The sequence below is a fragment of the Myotis daubentonii genome, chromosome 10, assembly GCF_963259705.1.
Source record: "Myotis daubentonii chromosome 10, mMyoDau2.1, whole genome shotgun sequence".
NCBI lineage: Eukaryota > Metazoa > Chordata > Mammalia > Chiroptera > Vespertilionidae > Myotis > Myotis daubentonii.
In genome coordinates this window covers 45,582,881-45,603,992 of record NC_081849.1, presented here as the reverse complement: position 1 = coordinate 45,603,992, position 21,112 = coordinate 45,582,881, and positions in this window count along the sequence as shown.

Here is a 21,112-nt window from a genome sequence, read left to right as displayed (position 1 = left end):
ATTAAACATCTTTGCATGATTGTTCTTTCTTTGTTAAGAGCTAGGGGCATTTGTCTCTTGGCAATGGGTGCTGAGAGTAGGGTACGGCCATCCTAGCCCTGAAGGAATGTGTAGTATTTGAATGGTATGATGGACCAATGATGGGCCAGGAAACTGAAATTCATCTTTCATGGGGCAAACTTAGACAAGTTTCAGCCACCATTACTGTGTGGTATAGAGGTGTAATAGAACCTCATATAGTCAGAGTCTCCTCACTCTTCCAATGCAATCAAATCTCACAGTAACATAGCAAATCTGCTTCCTAATATTTGCAAAAGTCCCTTACACACTGTTGTTACTTTGGACTTAACAAACAAGAAATTTCTTAATGAATAGTTTTTCTGAATCTAATTCATGGAAAGTAGAGGAGTAGGAAGGGTGTGTGTGTGTGTGTGTGTGTGTGTGTGTGTGTGTGTGTGTGTGTGTTCACCCCATATACTGTGTAATCTGGCTCACACATGTGCTGTTGTCTATGAAAGCAGGCTCACTCATTTTTTCCCATCACATTTTCTCAATTTTAGTATTTTGCATGGGGTTAACTTTTGAGTTTTAAATATTAGAACACATTGGTGGTTTAGTTGGCTTCCTCCAGAACTTCTGTCATGTGGATCAATGGAATTCTCTCTTCTTATGTGTATAATAATATCTCACCTGTAACAATCCCTTTAAAATGTCTCTCTGATATGTCATTTGGGCTCTTTAGTAGTGTCTACTGTACTGTCATATGCAGAACATGGATTCACGAAGAGCCAGTCTGACAGAAGCATGAAGGCAAGGACCCCCCAAAGAGCTTCACAATACTATCAGAAGCTGAAAGGGCAGCCAGGGTCTCAGGGCAAATTTGGGAGTCACCCAGCATTCATCAACATGGCATAGTGGGGAATATCAAAGACTCATGGAGGGAATGACGGTTTTGTTCCATTGAGTCCTTCCTTGTTCAGTTCAACTGCCCTGAACTTCCACTTGAACACCTACCCTCACAGTCACTTCTCACTCTGCTCACGAGACAGTTTGTGAAACACAAGTGAGGGTGAGGTTCTATTTCCTCCTTCTGCTGTCAGTCCAAATACTTTAAGGAAGGCGACACTGATAGGAATAGAAGAAAGACTTGAAATCAGAGAGGACGTGGAAATCATGTATACTTAGCCAATTGTGGTCAGACCATTCAGTAAAATTGTGCTTTGCCTTTAGGTCAAGAGATTCCAATTGGTAAGAAACTGAAGCAAGTCTCTTATCATAATCATTAGCATTTGGCTTTCAGTTAACACAAAATCTTGAAAATTTTTAAAATCAACAGAACTTTTAACACAAACATATGAAAAAACTGATACAGAATGTACCAGGTTTATGTTCATCTATCTGTTCTATAACAGATTGCATAGGGTAAGACAAATAGGAAATTCATAATTTGGAAATTTATTAGGAAGTCTGTGTCGTGCACTTATGTTTAATGTTTGACTTTTTTTTTTTTTATCACAATTCAGCACAAGGTAAGATTGATAGGTCCTAGATCCCTGATGTGAAGTATATGACATAAAATTTAAGTATTCTCAACACACACAGACACACACACACACACACACACACACACGGCTATAGTCACCTTTTGTATCCTTTTGTAAAGGATACAAAAAAGGGGGAAAAAAGCCCCAGAAATATAGCAAATATTTTGTATGTGAATGACTGACATTGAAGGCCCTCTCTCTCCAATCTAAGTTTTAGAGTAATAGACATGAACAATATTTAGTACCTATCGTATGCTATGTGTTTTACGTACATTTCTTATTTAATTCTTATGACTATATAAGTCAATTATTATTACCCTCATTTTGCTTTTGTGAGAAAACAGCAAATATTTAGAAATCTTATCAAAAGACATCTTATCAAAAGCAACTAAGTTTTGCCTGGCTGTTGTGGCCCAGTGGTTGAGCATCGACTTATGAACCCAAGAGGTCACGGTTTGATTCCCAGTTGGTCAGCCCTGGTTTTGGGCTCAATCCCCCATGTGGGACATGCAGGAGGCAGCCGATCAATGATTCTCTCCCATCATTGATGTTTCTATTTTCTCTCCCTCTCCCTTCCTCTCTAAAATCAATAGAAAACTATTTTTTTTAAAAAGCAACTATCTTTATCACATCACAAGAAGTCCATAGGCAGGCAGTTGCTGATTGGTTGGTTCAGCAGCTCAACAAGTCAGGGCTAATTTTTTTTTTTTTTTGCAAATCACTTGGTCTTTCCTTCCTGATTGCAAAGTGGCTACAACAGTTTGTTCCAGACATCACTACTTCTATTCAAGGGAGAAAGAAAAGAACAGGAATGGGTTGCATCAGCCACATCTCTCCATTTTTATAAGGAAAGAAGAAAATTCTCATAGATTCCTGCTTACTTAAAAAAGTTTTAAAAATCATAACAACATATAAGAAGGTACGCTATGTGAATACACAACTCATGATTATCACAAAATAAACACATAGGACAGGAAAGAGGACATTGTCAACATTCTAAAGACTCTCTACCTTGCATCCCCCTAATCATTACATTTCCAACCCCCAGATATAAATACTGTATAGTTTAATTTTACAAGTTTTTTAACTTTTAAAAATAAATGGAACTGTACGGTATTTATTATTTTGGGTCTTTTTTTCAATAGTTTATTTTTAATATGTGTCAGATTTATTCCATGTAATCATAGTTTGTTCATTTTTATTTCTGTATAATATTCCATTGTATTGCTATACTTCAATTTATTTACCCATTATACTGTTGAAGAACACTTAGATTGTTTTTAGGTTTTGGCTAGTGCTAGTAATAGTCTAATGAACATTCTTATTAATATTCCTTCTTGGACATGTGAATACGATTCTATTGGATATTTACAGGTACATACTGAAGCTGACTCCTACTAGCTCACATGAGCTAATTATGCTCATCTATTCCCAGCTCTGAGTTCAGTGACATTTTGTTGATAGCTTGGAGTCAGCCATTGTAGGAGTGTTCACTTCATGGAAATCAGCAAATAAGAGGTCCTAGCTTCCACCAGATAGCTAGACATTACACATTTACCAGCACAACATTGGGTATTTATTCAGGAATGGATTTTCTTTTTTTTATTGTAGACAATAGAAAAAAATATATATATTTTAATGTTACATGCAATAAACATTAACATTTCAAGAAAAAACAATTTTAAAAGAAGGAACTCTTATCATTTGCAACAGCATGGATGGACCTGGAGAGCATTATGCTAAGTGAAATAAGCCAGTCAAAGAAAGATAAATATCAGATGATTTCACTCATTTTTTAGAATATAATGAACAACATAAACTGATGAACAAAAATAGAGCCAGAGAAAAAAATACTTTAGAATATATTAGAAGTAATCCTTGCCGAAACCGGTTTGGCTCAGTGGATAGAGCGTCGGCCTGCGGACTGAAAGGTCCCAGGTTCGATTCCGGTCAGGGGCATGTACCTGGGTTGCGGGCACATCCCCAGTAGGAGATGTGCAGGAGGCGGCTGATTGATGTTTCTCTCCCATCAATGTTTCTAACTCTCTGTCTCTTTCCCTTCTTCTCTGTAAAAAATCAATAAAATATATTAAAAAAGAATATATTAGAAGTAATCCTGTTATTTGCAGATTTTTAACATTTCCTACAACTTTTGTGATATTATACTATGTTAGTACAGTTTTGGTAAATATTATTGTATTTAAAATCTTTTTTCTTGAAATATTAATGTTTATTGCCTGTAACATTATTATAGGAATGGATTTTCTTAGTCATTGGTTATGCATATCTTTCACTTAAAGATGGTAATAAACTGTTTACAAAGATGTACCAATTTATATTCCTATCAGCAATATATGATAATGCACATTTTCCTAGATCCTTGCAATATTTTAATTTCACCCATTCTGATGAATGTATAGTTGCATTTCATTGTGTTTTTAATTTGTATCTCCATGGTGACTAATAAGTTCATAGCCAATTGGATACGTTCTTGTGAACTGTTTGTTCAAATCTCATTACTAGTTTTCATTTGGTTGTCAAGAAATTAACTTATAGGAGCACTTTATATAGTATTCTGGATATGAGTCTTCTATTGAGTTTATGTTACAAATATTTTCTGCTTTGAACTTGCCTTTGTATTTTGTCATGATATCTTTTGATAGACAAAGTTTTTGATTTTTTAAAAAAGATTTTATTGATTTTTTACAGAGAGGAAGGGAGAGGGATAGAGAGCCAGAAACATTGATGAGAGAGAAACATCAATCAACTGCCTCCTGCACACTCCCCACTGGGGATGTGCCCACAACCAAGGCACATGCCCTTGACCAGAATCGAACCTGGGACCCTTCAGTCCACAGTCCGACGCTCTATCCACTGAGCCAAATCGGTTAGGGCAGAAGTTTTTGATTTTAATGTAGTCCAGTTTATCAGCCTTTTCCTTTATGGTTAATAGTTCGTGTGTTTTTTTAAAGAGGTCTTTCCCTAGTTTGAGGTCAAGATGATATGCTCTTATAATATTATACTAGAGGCCTGGTGCAAGGATTCATGCACTGGTGGGGTCCCTTGGCCTGGCCTCAGGGATATGGCCAAAACTGGACCCCCGAGGGGTCGCAGATTGCAAGAGGGTGCAGGTCAGGCTGAGGGACCCCACCGGTGGACGATCGGGGCCGGGGAGGAACTGTGGGAGGGTTCCAGGGTGTGTCTGACCCATCTTGCCCAGTCCTGATTGGCCGGACCCCAGCAGCAAGCTAACCTACTGGTTGGAGTGTCTTCCACTGGTGGTCAGAGCATGTCATAGCGACTGGTTGAATGGTTGAATGGTCAGACACTTAGCATATTAGGCTTTCATTATATATGATAGGAGCTATAGTATTGCCTTATATATTAAATATTCAATTTACTTGAAATTGCTTTTTATTTCATTTTATTTTATTTTTTACTTTGTATTTAAAACAAGGGTCAAAGCATGTTAAGATCTGGAAGCAGTCCAAATGCCCATCAGTAGATGAGTGGATAAAAAAGCTGTGGTACATTTGTACCATGAAATATTATGCAGCTGTAAAAAAGAAGGATCTCTTACCCTTTGAGACTGCATGGATGGTAAAGGTCTGCCAGAGAAAGATGTTCTCTGTAGTGTGAGGGAATGGCTCAACACAGGAAACTGTGGGTCTCCTTCCAAGCTCTAGCCCTAGAGCCCCTCACTCTGGCTTCTGCTCACACAGCTCTAGTCCACTCTGCCCTTCCTCTGCTGGAGCCCATGGTGAGTGGCTGCACACAAAATTTTGTGTGTTGGCCCTTTAAGAGGGCGCCTGTGCTTTTAGCTGTCTCTCCCCGGCAGACAGCAACCCTGCTGCTTTCACAGCCAGATGTTCTATGGGCACCTTTCTCAGTCTGGCGCTCTGGGCTGGGGAGCCCAGCTTGGGGTTTAGACCCCAGAGTTCTCAGTGGGAACCCTCTACAGCTGAGATATCTCTGGAACTTTAGCTGTTGTCTGAGATATATCTCTCTGGAACTTTATTTCTATTTCTCAATGTTTTTCAATTATTGGCATTATCTATCCCTAAAAAGATGAAGATTTAGCTCTCTTTCACATCCCAATCTCTGCCACATACATTCTCACTTCTTGTTACCATCTCTGTGTGGTTATACTTTTGCTTTGTTCAATATTCAGTATTTACATTATGATTACTAGGAAAAACCTATTCACTGCTAAGCTATAAGGTAGAATATGACTTTCCCCCTTTGATTCACATTCTTTGTTTCCCCTGAATTGATATTTGTCATTGCTTCTACTTGTTTTGTTTTCTTTGTACTCCACACACTCCCCAGTTGTCTAACTTTCTCTCAATACATTAAAGACGTATCAGATATTCTGTCAATTTTGTCTCCTCATGCCATTCTCCCAGAGCTCTCTGATCTGCCTCCATCTGGACCATTTTATAAATTGACTGCATGCCTGTCTTTCTAAGATTTCTTATCACCAGTTTTATTAGTTCCCTAGGGATGCTATAACCAAGTATCACAAACTCATTGCCTTAAAAACCAGAACTCGCTCACAGTTTTGCAGACTTGAAGTAAGAAATCAATGTGTTGGCAGGGTTGGTTCTTTATGGGATCTCTGGGGGAGAATCTATTGTATGATTCTCTCCTAGTTACTGATGGATGTGAGCAATCATTGGCATTCTTTAGCTTGTAAATGCACCACTCCAATCTTTCTCTCCATCTTCATATGACATTCTGTGTATTTCTGTGTGTTCAAATTTCCCTAATATTTTAAGGAGAGGAATCATGTAGAATTTAGGGTTCATCCTAATCCAGTTATTACCTCATCTTAACTTGATTACATCTGTAAAGACTACAAATAAAGTCATATTTACAGGTTTTGTTGGTTAGGACTTCAACATAACACCATTTTCCTGGGATATCTTTTTGCCTCTCTCTTTAATTTGCCTCCCTCTCATGGATCCCATGTCTTCTCTTTTCTCAGTATACCCCTAATATTTGTAGAATATATCCTCCATTAGTTTCCTAAGAAAAGGAACAATGGAAATTTTCAATTTTTTTGAGATCTCCCATATCTTAAAGTATCTTTATTCTTCTGGTTGTCATTGTATTCTAGGTTGAAAATAAATTTTCCTTAGATTTTTGGAAGTATGCCTTCATTGCCTTTCAGCTTTCCGTGTTGTCTTGAAAAATTCAAGGTCGTTCTGATTCTTGATCTTTTATATAAAAACTTCTGGTTTTTTTTTCCTGTGGACACTTTTAATATCCTCTCTTTATGCATAGTGTTCAGAAAATTGCACTGTGTTATGACCTAATATGTGTGAGTCTATTTTCATTCATTGTACTGGGAGGTTAATGGGCCCTTTCAAAATAGAAACTGTTTTTTCAGTTCTCAGAAATTTTCCCGAGTTGTTTCTTTAATACAACCCTTTGTTTTTCTATTTTATTTCTTTCTGGAACTTCTAATTTGATATTAACTTTTTGAACCAAACTTTTAATTTTTTTCTTTGCTATTTTTTTTTTTTATCTCTTGGTCTTTTGCTTTCTCTCATATTTTTTTCTATTGAGTTTTTCATTTCTGCTATTATATTTTAATGTTTATAGAAAGCTTATTCTCTGATTGTTTCTCTTTTATTTTAAGAAGCACCCCAGTTTGTTGTTTATTCAGCCAAATATTTATTGAGTGCCTACTGTGTCCCAGGCACATGTAGTTATTTAAGAGAAATTATTATGGCCCTAGCTGGCTGGCTCAGTTGGTTGGAGCATCATCCCATTCACCAAAAAAGGTTGCAGATTCAATTCCCTGTCAGGGCACATACCTAGGCTTTGGGGTCCATCCCTGGTGAGGGCATAGGGGAGACAACTGATCAATGTTTTTCACATCTTTCTCTCTCTCTAAAAATTAATAAACATATATCCTTGGGTGAGGATTTTTTAAAAAAGAAATTATTATGCACTTGTAATGCATAAAAAATCAAAACAAATATATTGCCTTTTTATAAAGGGGCTTATGACTGGCAAAGAGAGAAATATAATAAACAATGAAGATAATTAATAACTAAATTTTATAGTATGTTAGATGGCAATAACTTCTGTGTAAAAAGTAAAGGAAAGTAGAATCAATTGATATTGGTAGAAGAGTTGTAGGTTACAGTTTAAAGTAGCATAATCCAGATAGACCTTATTGAAAAGATGACATTTTCAACAAAGACCTAGTTGAACGAAAGAGTTACATGGGTATCTTGGGAGCAGCGTTCCAAGCTGACTGACAGCCAGTACAAAGGCTCAATGTGGCCTTGTGCTCTTAAGCAAACAGCAAGGAGGCCAGTGGCTGCAAAGGAGTGAGGAGGAGGGTGAACAGAGAGGGGAGTGGGCAGAGACAGGTGGGGCTTTGTAGGCTTCTGTAAAATTTTTGGATTTTACTCTGAGTGAGGTAGGAAAGTTTTAAGCATAGGAGTGACACGATTCAGGATTTTATTGTAGCAGGATCACTCTGGTTGTTGTGTTGAAAAAGACTGTAGGAGGTGGACAAGCATAGAAGCACACAGATCTCATTGGGGATATTTCATATATATATATGAAATAAATACATGCCAAACTGAAATTAGCCTTGATTATGACAGAAAACATTTTGATTACAACTTTTATATGGGTTTCTTTCATATATATATATATATATATATATATATATATATATATATATATATATATATATTGATTTTTTACAGAGAGGAAGGGAGAAGGAGAGGGATAGAGAGTTAGAAACATCCATGAGAGAGAAACATGGATTCAGCTGCTTCCTGCACACTCCCTACTGGGGATGTGCCCGCAACCAAGGTACATGCCCTTGACCGGAATCGAACCTGGGACCCTTCAGTCCGCAGGCCGACACTCTATCCACTGAGCCAAACCAGTCAGGGCGGGTTTCTTAAATTAATCAATCAGCATAGTCTTGGGCTTATGTAGAATAATTAAGTATATAAATAATGCTGGATTTATCAAGGGATAAATTATAGTAAATGGAGTTATGTTATTTTATTATGGTTTGAGAAGGTTACTGCAGTTCAGAAATTAAAATTTGTGTCTGTGAAATTATGATGCAAGTTAGTCAGAAATATAATTAGGTAAACAAATTCCATTTACACATAGATTATGGACCTAATTACAGTTTTTAAAGCTCTCCATCTTCCTGCATAGATGCTGGTTCTTCCTAGTGGTATTTACTCTTTGCTCAGCTCTCTGTCTTCTTGTTAGGGACTTCCAATATCTCATAGGAAACATTCCCTGAATCTCCCTGATTTCATATGGTAACTTCGCTGCCAATCATGCCCGGTCTCTCCCAAATCCAAGATCCTCTTTTTGGCTCCCTCCAGGAAACAGAGTTTCATTTATCTGCTGGAGGAGAGGAGATTGGTGATCATCAGTTAAGTATATTCTGGAACCTAATTGCATATTAAACTTTCAACTATTCCATTTTTGTTTGTTTGTATAAGCCCAAATTTTACCTCTACCTGCACTCAGTGTTGAACCTTTTGAGGGTTCTGTTGTAACAATTGGGCCACATATCAACTTCATGTTATGCTAATTCTGGATTCAGCTTTCTCATGTGTGCTAAGTCACTTACCACCTCTGCTTAAATTGTGTTGGCATACTTATCTTTCCCATCCCCTTTGTTGTTGTCTTTTTAAATCATGTAATTCCTTTAAATATACTTTTAATGTCATGATTATCATTTAAGAGAGTGGAGTTAAGTGCCTGTGTCCAATTTGCCATATGGTGTTACTTTCCCTGGTGTTACTTTCTTCAAGGTATGTTGGCATATACTCCCATATTTCTGTGAGGTAGAGACAGACAGGCATCCTTATCACTTAATAGGTTGGAAAACAGAATGTGAAAAGTTGACATAAGTGGAGTCATTTACAAAATAATGACAGGATAGAAAATTCAGTGAGCTGCTTTGTACATCTTACTCCTTGAAACTTTGGAATGTTTGAACTGGGCCAAGCCAACATTGTCTTACAAACAACTGTTTGTAAAGCTAACAGGAAAGCAGCCATCCTGACCACAAGGATTCGTGATTATGGGTATTCTTTAGAATCAGTAACCAGCATAAAGCTAAAGGATAACCTAGCTTGTTAGCACCAATAGAAATTCCTTTTATTCATATAATATTTCCCTTCCTTTTCTCATAAAATTCCTTGCCTTTACCCCATAAATCTGTACATAATTTGAGTTTCTGCCTGAGTCTATGCCTCTGATGTTATTTTTTATCTTAAATAAATGGTTGTGGCCTCTCCCTTTGACTTTTTATTGGTATGTTAACAAGAAGCATACATGATCCAACAGCATTGTCCAATATCACAGAGCTTGACAGTGATAAAACTAGGTATGAATAAGGAATTCTGGACTTTTAGAGATTGATTTACCTCTTTTCCATATTGATTGCAAAACATAGTTACTGGGGAAAAATTTATCTAGATTATAACTTTTTTATTATATTGTACTGGTATCAACTGCATCACTTCCCAAGCATCTGTCATGTCTCCACTGCATCAAAATGGCATGAGGTGTTCATTAAATCTGTGTAATCCTGGATACCACAACAGATCTACTGAGTCAGAATCTTAGAGGGAGGGCCCACAATATTACCTTTTATTTTGTAATATGTTTCCTAGGTGCTGATGTACAGGGAAATTTAGAATCCACAGAACTAGACTTCCCTAAAAAATTACTCTTAGGGATTTTTGTGAATTTGGATTCGTTTCTCTGGGCTTTAGTTCTTCTTTAATTTTGTTGTCAAATGTAAGATAGAAAACTTTTCCAATGTGTGACAGTAATTTATCTGACATATTAAATTTCATAATAGCAATGGGTACTTGGTTGTAATATTCTTTCAATTGAAATTTGGAAGAGAATCCAAATCTTATTGACAAAGTTGGTGCTCAGCACGTATAGGATTTGATAATCAAAGGGGCTTTACCAATTAGGACATATCCAGTTTAAAAGATCACTTATGACTGCCTCCTCATACAGGCTTGTAGAATCCTAGAAGGAAATAGCTTTTGACCATTAATGATCTAAGAAAAAATTTAATCTAAATATGTTGGCTATCAAGTAATTTGGTCTATCTCTGTGATATTGTGATTTATAAAAAGAAATATATACTTGGTCTTCATCCCTGATTCTGCCACAGAGCTCCTAAAACCCTTGGGATTTCCTAAGTGATGAAAGTAATAAAAAGTTGTCTTCTATTATATTAGTGAGGTGACTTTTGGTCTGTATCTAAAGAAGTGGGCTACCAGCAGAAGCAACCATGTCATTAGAGGGTTGGAACTTTCAGTCCCATCTCCTGATCTCAGGAAGGGGAGATGGGCTAAAGGTTGAATCAGTTGTTAGTGGCCAGTGATCCAATCAATCATGCCAACATAATGAAGCCTCCATAAAACCCCCAAAGGACTGGGTTCAGAGAGCTTTCAGGTTTGTGAACACATGGGAATTCATGGAGAGTGACACAGCTGGAAGCTCCATACCCTTTCCTCATATTTTGCCCTATGCATCTCTTCCACCAAGGAGCAGGGTGTGGAAACCTAAACTTGTGACTAGTGTCTGAAGTCCAAGGAGAGGTTTGTGGGAACCTTCAATCTTATAGTTGGTCAGCCAGAAGCATAGGTTATAATGTGTGTGTGTGTGTGTGTGTGTGTGTGTGTGTGTGTGTGTGTGTGCTGGGGAGGACAGTCTTATGGGACTGAGCTCTCAATAAATATGCCTCTATCTCTGGGTAGTGTCAGAATTGAGTTGATTTGTAGGACACCCAGTGTTGGGGGAGTAACCCCACCATACATTGGAATTGTGCTCAGAACCCTTTAACCTCCTAGACTTTGAAGGGATAAAAATTCATTAACTTTCCCTTTATTTGGTACTGATTATTACACATTTTAGGAAATGCAAAATAACACAAATAGAAACAAGGATAGGTGTAAGATCCCTTAAGTGAAAAAGGTACATATTTTAATGAAAATGGCCTAAGCATGAACAATGAATGTTACTTCAGGGCTAAGAAGAGAACCCTTGCCATATCTTTGTCCGGAAAAGGGACAAGTGAAATGCTAAATGCTGAGATAGGTATTTTTTCTTTTTTCTTAATTCTAATGTAATTGGTTCAATTTAGAAACCACATCATTTTTAAGTTCTTTTCTTATTTTTTTTTTCTCTTCCTGGAAGAACATACTAAACACCTTGATGGGATGGGAGTGAAAGGTGGTTTGAAACTTTTTATTTAGATCAGGAGTTAGATAACTTTTTCTTAAAGAACCAGATAACAGATGTTTTAGTCTTGAAAGCTCTGAGGTCTTTGTAGCAACTACTCAACTTTGCCATTGAGTGTCCTTTGCCAAGGACAGTAAGGAAATGAATGTGTGTAGCTGTGTTCTGATAACACTTGATTTACAAAAACAAGCAGTTGTTCATAAGTCCTAGTTTGCCAACTCTTGCTTGGATCTTTCTAAATGTAATTTTTTTATGTATACCTATTTTAGTCAAATTTAATTAACTTTAAATACAAAAATTACTTGAATTTGACTAAAACAAAAATTCATGTAATTTTTTTTTATTTAAAAAAATTGATCTTCATCAATAGCAAACTTGCCTTTAAGTTACTGACAAGTTCTGAGACTACTATGAAAGTAAACAAATTATGTGGTGGAGTTTAATGCAGGCAATTACAACTGATTTTACATATTTACTTGATTTTGGGATGATATGTTTTGAGTTTTATCTCAATAAAACAAAAAAGTTAATACTAATTATCCTAATTAATATTTTCTATTAATAGTTTTATTTAATATGTTTGTTGTTAAATGATTTAAAGGTAAAATGACTTTAGAAAGTTTAATAATAATGGAGTTGTATTTTCTATTCCTGAATTTTAATGTTCTTTCAGTCAGTTTAAAAATTTTGTGGGAGGAAAATATTGTCAGGAGGAAGTTAATCATCGATTTGCTACAGCTGAAACCCACACAGCTGGTGGATGAGTGTTTTAATGTATTTCTAGATTAAGCAAGGCATTTTAAAGAAAACATCTTGCAAAATTAAATCTGCTGTGGGTTTAAAATAAAGTCTTCATCTGTGTTGATGCAGAAAGAATAGTACTTTATGTTTTGTCATATTGTAGTGGATTATCTTTAATGAATCGTATATCCCCCAAAGCATTATTGTGTTATTTTGTGTTTGTCTTCATCCACACCAATACAATGGTTTAGGTTTAGTGAACAGAAGAGAGGATTTTACTCTTATAATGCCCTGGCAGGTTTTCTTTTCTAAAGTTGTAAATGCAAGCAATTCACACATATTTAGAAGGAGACCTTTGCAAGTTACTTCAGTGGACTCTCACAGTAGTGATAATGTTGTCTTGGTCTCTAAAAAATGACAAGAGGTCCTCACAAAAAAATCCATTATATAATTTCTGTAAAATGTACATTACCTTATTAATTAATGTCACCCAATAAATTTAATAAAATAAAATTTTTAAAAAGACTTCAAAACAAATAAAAACCAGAGTGTAATAGGATTTAGTTTGAAAAGATGAAGGAGAATCTATCTATCTATCTATCTATCTATCTATCTATCTATCTATCATCTATCTACCTATCCTTCCATCCGTCTATCCATTAATCTATCCACTCATCCATCATCATCTCCCTGTATATATTTATTTACCTATCCATCTATCATCTGTTATTATCTCTCACTCATACATATGTCCATCCATCTGTTTAGCTGCCTGCTTACCTAACTTAATCTATCCTATGTACCTATTCAGCCCAGTCATCAATTCTCTGAACTGTGAGGGATTTCTCACTTTGTGTTAATGCATAGATGCCAGCTTTTTGGGTCATTGGGGAATTCTTTTTTCTTTTAATTTCCACCCTCCACTTTCTGTACCTGAGGATTTTTCTCTCTACTCTTCTGTCCCTCTCTCATGCTTTGGACTGCCTTGTAAGAATTTCACTCAGCTCTCCTAATCTACTTAGAGCCTCCCCTGCCGGTGCTTGGCACTTGGAGAAGGCCCTTTGCATCTCTCTCAGCTCTCTTGTCCTTCCATAGGATTTGGCATTTTATCCTGTGTAGTAAGCGAAGACCCATGGGAAAGAGAAGCTGGTAGGGCAGACTCACTTTGGTATTCCAAGTGAGTCTAATTCTTCATACCTGCCCATACTTAATCATTAAGATTTGGTAAAAGTTTGGCTGTTTTTTTCCAAATTCTTTTTACCCCACAGTTCCACCAGGAAAAAAACAAAGCTGTGAACCTTTTCTCTCATAAGAAGAGCTCATCACTCTCTGGAATTTATTGCTTTAGATCTCTTTGCATCTTTAGCTCTCTGATAAATTTTAAAAAATTATAGTTTATCTGGTTTGTTCTCATTGCGAGAGTCAGAGCAATGGTCTCTATGTGAGTTTGCTATGTCTACCATAAAAGCCACAGACTGAATGGCTTAAATAACAGAAACGTATTTTCTCATTATTCTGGAAAATAAATACATAAACACACACACACACCACACACACACACACACACACACACACACACACACACACGGATATATATAGATATACTAGAGGCCCAATGCACAAAATTCGTGCAAGGGGCTTGGCCATCGTAGCCATGGTGGCTTGCCTCAGCCCTCGCAGCCCTGGCTTCATCCAGAAGGTCATTTGGAAGGACATCTGGAAGGTCATTTGGCTGTCTGGTCTAATTAGCATATTACACTTTTATTATTATAGACTAGAGGCCCAGTGTACAAAATTCGTGCATGGGTAGGGTCCCTAGAGGCTGCCGGCCAGGGCCTCCCTTCCCCTGGCTGCCTGCTGCTGCCGTGCCACCACTAACCAGGGCAGGGCTGGCTGGGGGAGGGGCCAAGGGCAGTTGGCTGGCCAGTCCCACCCCTTGGTTGAACTCTCAGTTGAACTCCTGGTCGAGGGGACAATTTGCATATTAGGCATTTATTATATAGGATATCCAACATCAATGTGTTGACAGGGTTGGTTTCTTCTGAGGCCCCTCTACCTGGCTTGCAGATGATGCATTCTCCCATGATTTCACATGGTCTTCACTCTTTCCTAATCTTCACTCTGTCCTAATTCTTTCTTTTTTTAAAAAATATATTCTTATTGATTTCAGAAAGATAGGGAGAGGGAGAGAAAGAGAGAGAGAGAGAGAGAGAGAGAGAGATATGAAAAGAGAGAGAGAAACATCAGGATGAGAGAGAATCATTGATCGGTTGCCTCCTGCACACCCTCTACTGGGGATTGAGCCTGCAACCCAGGCATATGCCCTTGACCGGAATCAAACCTGGGACCCTTCAGTCTGCAGGCTGATGCTCTATCCACTGAGTCAAACCAGCTAGGGCTAATTCTTTCTTTTTATAAGGACACCAGTCATTTTAGATTAGGGCCCCCCTAAATGATCTCATTTAGACTTAGTTAACTCTTAAAAGACTGTTCAAATACAATCACATTCTGAGGTGCTGGGAGTTAGGACTTTAACAAATCAAATTATTTTCAAATTGTCTATTCCTATTATCAAGGATGAGTTCATTAAAGGCATTCAGGGATTTCAGAACAAATAAACCAATAAAAATTCTCACTTCATAAGATTAAGAACAAGGAACCCAGTTGGTTAAATTTTATGAATCAACTTAGCTAAGCTCTGTGCCTGATTGATCAAACATTAAAAGTTGCCATAAAGATATGTTGTAGATATAACTGTATCTACAATCAATTGATTTTTAAGTAAAAAATATTACTTCTGATAATGTAAGTGGGCCTTATCCAATCAGTTGAAGTCCTTAAGAAGAGAAAGTGAGATTTCCTAAAGAATAAGGAATTATGCCTCAAGACTATAACACATTAATACTGCCTGAATTTCCAGCCAGCCAGCCTGACTACAAATTTGGGACTCAAGATTGCAACATCAACTATACAGATTTGCCAGTCCACACAATCTTGTGAGCTAATTCCTTAAAATCTCTCTCTCTCTCTCCCCCCTCTCTTTGCATGTATCTTATTTTTTTCTTTTTTCTGACTGATCCACCAATAAAATTATTGTAACAACTCTTTAACTTTATGTACTTGAATGCATTGTTATTGCATTTGGATTATTTTAGAAAGAATTCATTTTTTTATATTTTATTGATTTTTTACAGAGAAGAAGGGAGAAGGATAGAGAGCTAGAAACATTGATGAGAGAGAAACATCTATCAGCTGCCTCTTGCACACCACCCACTGGGGATGTGCCCGCAACCAAGGTACATGCCCTTGACCAGAATCGAACCTGGGACCCTTGAGTCTGCAGGCCGACGCTCTATCCACTGAGCCAAACCAGCCAGGGCAGAAAGAATTCATTTTTTAAGAAAATTACAGGCTTTCAATATACTTGGTTAGTTTCCTCCGCTAATCTGGAATAGTGGAAAATAAATATAAATTTTAATGTAAGATGTAACATGGTTAACCTTGAGCCTAGTTGTGTCATGGCTATCTTCATGCTATTTTCATCTCACCCTTTATTAATTTTCTTGATCTATATCAGTGTTACAGACAAGCTTGTGAGAAGCAACAACAGAGACAGAAGGGATTATTTGATCCAAATATAAACCAGCTTTGGGGCATGGGAGAAGGTAGAGCTATGGAAGTGGAGGAGTCATGCTTTGCTAGAACCCTCTTTGGTATGAAGAAGGTGTGAAGAACCTATGCAAAGGGTGACCAAGAACGGATGCAATATAACATTTGAAATATATTATAGTTAGCTTATTTTATCAAGAAAATATAATGTAAAAGAAGTAAACTATAATATGTTTCATAATTTATATTGCATATGCTTTTGCTCACCTCTCTCCTACGCTTATCATTCAAATAGATGCCAGAAAATAATCATCAAAATGGAAGAACTTTACGATGGATGTGGGAGGTAATTGGAATATAATCAGATCCTAAAATTATTCATTCAACAGTTTTTCAGAAGCAAAACAGGGAATCCAAAAATTAGTAACATTTTCTAAAAGGCAAATGAATTTGAAACCTTTGACCCTAGAGATTGAAAGAGACTTTCAAAGGTTATCAAGTGCATTTCTGTACCTCTAGCCAGGTCATATTTTTTGAGCTACATTTTAAACCCCTTACACAGGTAACAAGAGTTTACAATTCCCCTTAACTATCCACTTAGTATTAACTAATTCCCACTCTCAAGAATTCTTCCTTTTATCGAACATAATTTTCCTCTTGTTCTGGTCAAAGTTGAAGTTGGAGAGGAGCTGGTGATTATTCCCTGTGGGAAAGCCCTTCAATTATTTGTAGATTTTTGTTAAATTGTCTCAAATCAACCTTTAAACTTCATGCTGAATATTATCTATTTTTTGACCTTCTTTATTAGATCTTTTTCTAAACTCTTCAATCACCATTTGCAGTGTTCTACTACATCAGTTCTTTCTTTTCTTTTTGCTTACTTGTAGCTTACAGAGTGAGAGAGGATATTTTTGGAAGAGTAGTTTGATAAAATGATTTCATCCTTTATAGTGTATTTATGTATGTGTGTACCTTTCTTTATACAAAAGATCTTTAAAATAACATACTTTTGCAAAGCAAGGGATATTTTAATACTGCTAGCAAGCTTATCTTTTTAAGGTTATCATGACTTTAAAAATGAGTACTTGTTTAGGTAAGTGTATAAAGAGATGATTGCTTAAATTCAGATTTATGTTTACACAGAGCTTTCTTAAAGTAGAGATCATGTCTATTGTTACATCACTCTTGAAATTTTCTTCTACAGCAATTCTGTCACCAATTTCTGCTTTGGAATTATTGTTTTATATCTGCTTTTGAGAGCTGCATTTACACCACCAGTTCAGCATTTATTTGGCACTTATGTTAAAGATACTTGTAAAAAATGTGAAAAATAAGTCATACTCTGTTTTTAAGAGATATAGTTTAAAGGGAGAGATAAAATGCTTTCAAATAATTAAAATATAAGTTGGGAGGGAGTTAAGTATTATAAATTGGAACCACCCTCCCCACAAGAGAAAGATTATCTGTGAACATGAAAGATTTTTGGAAGAGGTGGCGTAACTTTTGTACAGATAGAAATAAGGGTAATTACCAGCCGAAAGAACTATCTGAGAGGTGCAGTGGGACTGGGGAGTGGCCAGTGAATAATTAATTCAAAGAAAAAAAAGAGAAGAAAATGCTGGAAAGGGAGTCTGGGGAATGGAATGATTATTGCCTTGATGCTGTATTTAGGAATGTGAGTCCAAAGGTGCAGTATTCTTTTAAAGAAGATTGTAGTTAACACAATTATTGGCTTGGCTACCCAGAATCCAATTGCCATTCCAATGTTGGAGGAATTCCTTGCTATGAGGTATTGCAGGTTGAGCTCTGTCTCCCACCATGGAAACCAAACATGGGGCACATTTCCTTCCTCACTTAAAGCTGGAGACACATGGCCTTCACGCAGCCAATTAGAAACCACTATGAAATTCTTTAACTTAAGGGGTCAACGCGATGGTGTAGTGACATATAGCAACCTATCATGTTAACAACATGTTTAGCTGGGTGGTGGAGAGGGTCCAGTGGCAGAGGCCACGTGACTGAGTCCTCCTCTGACTCTTCTTGCCGCAGGACCTTGACTGTGTTCCCCACTTCCTGGTCTTCTTCAATTCTTTCCAATCTCCTGAGTTTGGTTCTATAGCCATTCAATTTATTCTGAGGCCTTCCTGGTGGTCTGTGTACAATTTCTTTTTGCATAAGTCAGTCCAAATCAGTTTTGGTGGCTTACAATCAAGAACCATGGTTTAGACAAAGAGAGAACAAAACAAAAGCCTGTTTGTTATCAGGGGACATGACTATTATACTAAATCCCTAACATAAATATTGATAATTAAATCAAAGAAAGAATTAAGCATCTTTTTTCTTTCATTCTAGTTGGAAAGGAATTCCAGGGTAGTCAAATTGGAAATAAAATTGTAATTTCTCATCATATTTTCATACTAAAAAATCCGCTAAGTGAAATAATACCAAAATGTATGCAATCTAAACTATAGTTACTGACAAGGGTTTGAAAGTACCTTCAACAGCCTGGCTGGTATAGCTCAATGGTTGAGCATCAACCTGTGAACCAGGAGGTCAGAGTTCGATTCCCAGTCAGGGCACATGCAAAGGATTCAGGATAGACTACCTTTGGGGGCATGCAGGAGGCAGCCAATCGAAGATTCTCTCTCATCTTTAATGTTTCTCTCTCTCTCTCCTTCTCCCTTCCTTTTTGAAACCAATAAAAAATATATTTTTAAAAAGAAAGTATCCTCAACAGATACGAAAACCTAAACACCCCAGCAGTGTTTTTATATGAATTAAAGGAGTTGCTGTCTCTCTCCTTAATATTTTGGCCTACGTAAAATGATCAGCATGCTTAAGACAAGTTTGACACTAGATCCTGTAATTGCCCAGCTCTTATGAAAGAAATCAAATGATTTTTACAATGCCAGAAGATTGACTTTTCATTGAACTGTCCTAAGTCCTGAAGGGTTTGAGGTTGCCAGGCATTAATGGCAGGTAACAGTGAGAGGCACAGGTGACTGGCCGTAGGTGTGTACAAGGAGTCTTTCCCATCAGCATCCCCCAAGGATGCAGATGCAGCACCGAACTGGTCCATGTGGTCCAAGAGATACAGGAATACTCATGTGGGTGGACTGAGCTGGGACAGGTTTCATTCTATAATATGAATAGTAAGCTTCATATTTATAATTTCCCTGATATGTTTACAGAAAAACTTAGGCCTTATTTCTCTACTGGCCTTTATTCAAACTCTCTTACAATCTGTAAAATCACAGATGAACAGGGAAGGACCTGGAAAATTATTTACAGTCTGTTTCATTTTCTATGTTCATGAAGTTTTTAAAGAATACTGTTTAATTGTAGTTTAATTTTTTTGGATAGTCTGCTTTCTATAGTTAAGGTGATTTTTTTTTCCCAAAAAGCCAAAGCAAGTAATTTTTTAGTATTTCTGTTTCAATAACTACTTATAATGTGTGTAGTGCCTATTTCACAGAATGATATGGGAACCAATTACAAAATTCTTTAGCAATTCCAAAAGGGATGACATTAGAATTACCATTTCTTCTTATCAATCTTGTTTTCCTTAATGCCAATAAATGTATTATATCATATTTTAAACAATATAAAAAGCAAGAGATTTTTCTCTTGCTTCAGCTTATTTGTTTTATCAGGTAGAAATATCTATAGTTTTTTTATAAAGTTTTACAACTTCTTCTGTATACGTATATGTACATAAGTGTGTATGCATACATATACCTGGTATATATAGAAAATCATAAATATAAACAATTAGGTATATATATCAGGTGTTTACAAGTTATTTTGAAAATTTATTTTCCCCAAGTACACATATTCAGGTTATGGTGTTAGATGTACTTATTTTTAAATTCTTCCTGTGAGAGGTGGACAGTCACAAAACTTACAACTCATTGTAGAATGCTGTAAATATACCAGCTTTGAGTATAATTCTCAAATATTTTGCCTTTATCAAAGTAATATTTTATTTTCCTAGGCCACAGATATTTTAAAGTTACCATTTTATTTTTCATTAGCAATTTCCAAAACTAAATCACAGTAAACCACCCGCTGTTAGAACAAGGGCATCTGGATTAGTCAGATTTCAGTGGGAGGCAGAGCTGAGGAGCATCTTGTGAATTGTGAAGAGGCTTTGTAATCAAGATGTAAACACTGAATCCTATAGAACTCCTTCAGAACATGAGAAATCATTATTTTGAGTTCCTCCTTTCCAATAGTCTCATCAAGATGCAAGTATGTGGGACTTGGTATTTCCTAATTATAATTTATTATTAATAAGTATTAAAAAGCAGCTGCATTTTAGAAATTTGCAGTTAGGAATTATCCAGTGTTGGTTCTGTAATGCTCAAAAATAAAAAAGAAAGCAATGATAGATATTAGCAGGATTAGCCAGGCTTGCTTCCACATGTCCAGGATGCAAAACCTTCCCTGTGAAGAGGACAGCAAGGAAAAAATGGTGGCCTGGGAAAAGCTAGACAGAGCAGGTATTAAGACTTCACTCATCATCTACATAGGAAGTCAGGGTAGACAGGCACAAAGAGGTTGTTTCACCAATCAGTGCTTGTCAAGGTTCCCCCCCACCACCCCTTGAAACACACACACACACACACACACACACACACACACGAAATTATCCCTAAGAGGAAGAGATTGAACCGGGTCTGTAAATGTAGCCCAAAGCTCTCCTCCATAAATGGGAACATTTTTTAAAAAATTGACCTTATTATTTAAAATATTCAATTGAATGCTGTATTCAACTGCATGTTTTTCCATGTTTACATTTTAATAAAAAAGGTTTAAATGATTTGCTGCCAGGTGACTGATATTCTGTAAATATGTAGACGTGTCCTGTAGCTTTAAGAACTCAGGCTAGAATATCAATTCATATGGCGTGTGCATAAAAATTTTTTTAAAAAATATATTTTATTGAT